The 5,559-nt window shown below is 41.5% G+C and overlaps 1 pseudogene; it reads left to right on the top strand.

The window, feature by feature from the left end:
• Positions 1-683: 683 nt before the first annotated feature.
• LOC125535170 lies at positions 684-3,251 on the top strand (annotated as a pseudogene).
• Positions 3,252-5,559: the final 2,308 nt, after the last annotated feature.

Raw genomic sequence — 5,559 nt, 5'->3', positions numbered from 1 at the left:
CTCATTACACGATGGCAGTGAGTTTGACGCCAACACCGCCAATCCTCTTTAGCAGCCCCTTCTTCTCATCTGCCATCGCAACCCGTGGCAACTACTCCTCTCGTCTTCCTCTCCAAGCATCTCCTCGCCCCTGCTTCCCCCATGTCCAAGCATCACCTGTGGCAGCGAAAGCTACACCATCCTCTAGTATTGAACAAGAAACAACAGATGTGGATTATGATGACGTTGCTCCCAAGACGTTGTCCAGCTATGGGCCCTCTTTGTGGGGTGACTACTTCCTCAACTACGAGCCAAAACCACTGCAGGCATACACTACTCCCACGTATACATATAATTTGCTTTCTTCCTCATCATTATGGTTTGGGACGAACATCACCAATCAAGATATTTGTTTCATTGCAATATTACAAGCTATTCTCTCAACTTAGAATTTTTTTGGCATTAATTTTTATATGCATATATGGTATATTAATAGACATAAAGTCCTAAAAATATAATATTCTCTGCGATCCATATTAATTGTCACTAATTTAGAACTTTGTACTAAATCAGCGACAATTAATATGGATTGAAGGGAGTATAAAAATATTAGTCATCACAAATGGCATACCTATTACTTTCAGGTATGTATTGTCCCTTTTGGTTTGACCCAGCTAATCAATGCATTCGTGCATGTGTGCAGAGGTCGGAGAAATGGATGAGTGCAAGGGCTGACAAATTAAAGGAGGACGTTGACATGTTGTTTAAGAGTTGCAACTGCATGGTGGAAAGAATAACCTTATTGGACACTGTCCAACATCTTGGAATAGATCATCACTTTAAGAAACATGTTGATACCACGTTAAGTCAAATTTGGTGAATTCAATATCTCTAGCCTCCATCAGGTTGCCCTTCGGTTTCGCTTGCTTAGAGAGCATGGTCTTTGGGTGTCTTCAGGTGTGTATGGAGTATCTATTTATAAATAAATAAATAAATAAATACAAGGAACGAATATGAGTAGGGCGATTCAGTGCCCAGGCTCATCTACACCCGGTTAGAAAATAATTCATAAAAATTCAAAATAAATTCAAAAAAATCATTTTTTGTGCGGTAGACAATTTGATGCATGAGGGCCCACTCCAAATTTCAAGTCATTCGGACATCTGAGCAGCTCTCAGCAAAAAAGATAAATCAGGCCAAAACAGTACATGAACAGTAAAAAAATTACAGACCCCTAATTTGTCTTTTTTGCTGAGAGCTCCTCAGATGTCCAAATGATTTTAAAATTGGAGCGGATCTGACGCATAAAATTGTCTACCACACAAAAAAATTAGAATTTTTCTAGTATTTGTTTTGATTTTTTTTCGTCAGCGCGGGTGCAGATGAGCTCGGGTGCAGAGATGGATTTTTGCACGAATATTCACAAATCATAGAACAATATTATTCTCCACTAGGGTAACACTGAGCTTTCATTACTAACTATAAAATGGCATGAGTTATTTGAACAATGTCTCGCCAACATTTGTCTTGCAGATGTTTTCGACAAATTTAAAAATGAAGATGGGAGCTTTAGGGAAGATATTACTAGTGACCCTAAGGGACTTTTATGTCTATACAACGCAGCTCATCTTCTCATTCATGCCGAGCCATCACTGGAACAAGCTATCTCTTTTTCAAGGCACCATCTTCAATTGATGAGGGACACTCTCAAGTCCCCTTTAGTTGAGCAAGTCAAACGTGCCCTTCACATGCCATTCTCAAGGACGTTTAAGAGGATGGAAACACTGCGTTATATCTCTGAGTATAAGCATGAGGAAGGACATAACCCAACTCTATTGGAGCTAGCAAAGCTGGATTTTAACCTTCTATAGCATGTCCACTTGAAGGAACTGAAATATCTCACTAAGTATGTCTTCGTCATACTCAATTACACAATGAAGATGGAATCAATATAAAACGTGCCCTTCACATGTTGTATCCTACACATATATAGTTTGGACATTGTCCATCATGTGGATTATTAGGGAAAAAATCTATTTTACCTGTACTAACCAAAGTATTGTAGGTGGTGACGTGATCTTTACAGACATGTCGGGCTAAACTATGCTCGGGACCGCCTGGTCGAGGGTTACATTTGGTGCTATGCGGTATACCATGAGAAAGATTTTGCGTTGTCCAGAATATTTCTTACGAAGCAGTTGATGCTTATTTCCCTGATGGATGACACGTATGATTCCCATGCCACCATAGAGGAATGTCGATTGCTAAATGCGGCCATACAAAGGTTTGTTAAATTTGGATTTGATTTACATCCATGTGTCAAGAACTAACATACAATCAGTTTCTATTTAATTTTTCATTGACGACATGTAGATGGGATGAGAGTGCCACTTCTCTTCTACCCAACTACCTTCAAAGATTCTATATTGAATTGTTGAGGATATTTAATGAACATAAGCGTGAAGTGGCCATTCGTGACACCTACCATGTTGCCTATGCCCGGAAAGCGGTACACCACCATGTGCCTTAATTATATCATTACTATCATTCTATATACTGATGGCTTTGTATCTAATTTATTTTCTTCTATGTAGTTTCAAGATCTATCAGCTTATTATCTCCAAGAAGCTGAATGGTTACACCAGAATCACAAGCCAAGCTTCAAAGATCACATGAGTTTATCTGCCATGTCCATAGGATCACCAACATTATGTATAGGTTTGATGGTTGGCATGGGTGATCTAGTGACGAGGGAATCATTTGAGTGGGCAGCTGGTATATCATGCGGGAAGATAGCATGTCTAATGGATGACATTGCTGCATTTAAAGTATACTCTTTCATCTTCTTATTTAGGCCAAACTATAAGCATCAACCACCACCGGGAATCAAGATAATGTATCTAATTACTATTATAATATAAATATGCAGGGCGGGAAGGCCAAGGGAGATATAGCAACCTCTATAGAGTGTTACATGGTTGAGCATAGGGTCACAAGTGCGGTTGCCATTTCCAAGATCCTTTCACTGCTAGAAGATGACTGGAAAACTCTAAATCAAGCTCTCTTTCAACATCACACACAACTCCCGATGGTGCGGAGGATTATTAACTTTGCTAATAGCATGCCATTATTCTATGCTGAGAAAGATGCATATACCTTCAATATCCATCTTAAGGATACCGTTGAGAGCCTTTTTGTTGAAACCATTCCCATGTAGGCTCTAATAGGTTGTGTGGCAGTTTATCTTCAGTAAAGATGCCACTGTGCACCATGACGTGTTAATTGGAGCTTGTGCATTGTCTTTATCCCTATAAATAAATATGATAAATAAGTTATTGCATTAATAATTTTTGGATGATATCAGATATAATTGTGTGTCTCTATGTTTTATACTTATCTTATTAATTATCATTGTACAAAAAGAACTCCATCTGCCGCAATGGAGTACTTTTTCTTTCCGGGGCATAAGTCCTTGAAGATCATAGATTTTAAGTGTTGCCAATTTACATTATTATTTCTCAGAAAGGTGAGAATACCCTTTTATCTTGCTCGGCAACATTGTTTGCATCACATTACATGACATTTCTGTTAGGGAACGTAGTAATTTCAAAAAAATTCCTACGCACACGCAAGATCATGGTGATGCATAGCAACGAGAGGGGAGAGTGTTGTCTACGTACCCTCGTACACCGGCAACGGAAGTGTTGACACAACGTAGAGGAAGTAGTCGTACGTCTTCCTGATCCGACCGATCCAAGTACCGAACATACGGCACCTCCGAGTTCTGCACACGTTCAACTCGGTGACGTCCCTCGAACTCCGACCCAGCCGAGTGTTGAGGGAGAGTTTCGTCAGCACGACGGCGTGATGACGGTGATGATGTTCTACCGACGCAGGGCTTCGCCTAAGCACCGCTACGATATGACCGAGGTAGAATATGGTGGAAGGGGGCACCGCACACGGCTAAGGAACGATCACGAAGATCAACTTGTGTGTCTTTGGGGTGCCCCCTGCCCCGTATATAAAGGAGTGGAGGAGGGGAGGTCCGGCCCTCTCTATGGCGCGCCCTAGGGGAGTCCTACTCCCACCGGGAGTAGGATTCCCCCTTTCCTAGTAGAGCTAGGAGCCCTTCCAAGTAGTAGGAGTAGGAGGGAAGGAAAGGGAAGGGAAAAGGAGAAGGAAGGAAGGGGGCGCCCCCCTCCCTAGTCCAATTCGGACCAGCCCATGGGGAGGAGTGCGGCCACCCTTTGAGGCATTTCTCTCCTTTCCCGTATGGCCCATTAAGGCCCAATACGAATTCCCGTAACTCTCCGGTACTCCCGAAAATACCCGAATCACTCGGAACCTTTCCGATGTCCGAATATAGTCGTCCAATATATCGATTTTTACGTCTCGACCATTTCGAGACTCCTCGTCATGTACCCGATCTCATTCGGGACTCCGAACTCCTTCGGTACATCAAAACACATAAACTCATAATATAACCGTCATCGAACTTTAAGCGTGCGGACCCTACGGGTTCGAGAACTATGTAGACATGACCGAGACACGTCTCCGGTCAATAACCGATAGCGGAACCTGGATGCTCATATTGGCTCCTACATATTCTACGAAGATCTTTATCGGTCAAACCGCATAACAACATACATTGTTCCCTTTGTCATCGGTATGTTACTTGCCCGAGATTCGATCGTCGATATCTCAATACCTAGTTCAATATCATTACCGGCAAGTCCCTTTACTCGTTCTGTAATACATCATCCCGCAACTAACTCATTAGTTGCAATGCTTGCAAGGCTTATAGTGATGTGCATTACCGAGTGGGCCCAGAGATATCTCTCCGACAACCGGAGTGACAAATCCTAATCTCGAAATACGCCAACCCAATAAGTACCTTCGGAGACACCTGTAGAGCACATTTATAATCACCCAGTTACGTTGTGACGTTTGGTAGCACACAAAGTGTTCCTCCGGTAAACAGGAGTTGCATAATCTTGAAGGAAATATGCCCTAGAGGAAATAATAAAGTTATTATTTATTTCCTTATAATCATGATAAATGTTTATTATTCATGCTAGAATTGTATTAACCGGAAACATAATACATGTGTGAATACATAGACAAACAAAGTGTCACTAGTATGCCTCTACTTGACTAGCTCGTTAATCAAAGATGGTTATGTTTCCTAACCATGAACAATGAGTTGTTATTTGATTAACGAGGTCACATCATTAGTTGAATGATCTGATTGACATGACCCATTCCATTAGCTTAGCACACGATCGTTTAGTATGTTGCTATTGCTTTCTTCATGACTTATACATGTTCCTATGACTATGAGATTATGCAACTCCCATTTGCCGGAGGAACACTTTGGGTGCTACCAAACGTCACAACGTAACTGGGTGATTATAAAGGAGTACTACAGGTGTCTCCAATGGTAGATGTTGGGTTGGCGTATTTCGAGATTAGGATTTGTCACTCCGATTTTCGGAGAGGTATCTCTGGGCCCTCTCGGTAATGCACATCACATAAGCCTTGCAAGCACTGCAACTAATATGTTAGTTGTGAGATGATGTA

The sequence above is a fragment of the Triticum urartu genome, chromosome 2 (genome assembly GCF_003073215.2).
Source record: "Triticum urartu cultivar G1812 chromosome 2, Tu2.1, whole genome shotgun sequence".
Classification (NCBI taxonomy): domain Eukaryota; kingdom Viridiplantae; phylum Streptophyta; class Magnoliopsida; order Poales; family Poaceae; genus Triticum; species Triticum urartu.
The sequence above is the reverse complement of the archived record's forward strand: the minus strand, read 5'-3'. Positions and strand labels throughout refer to the sequence as shown.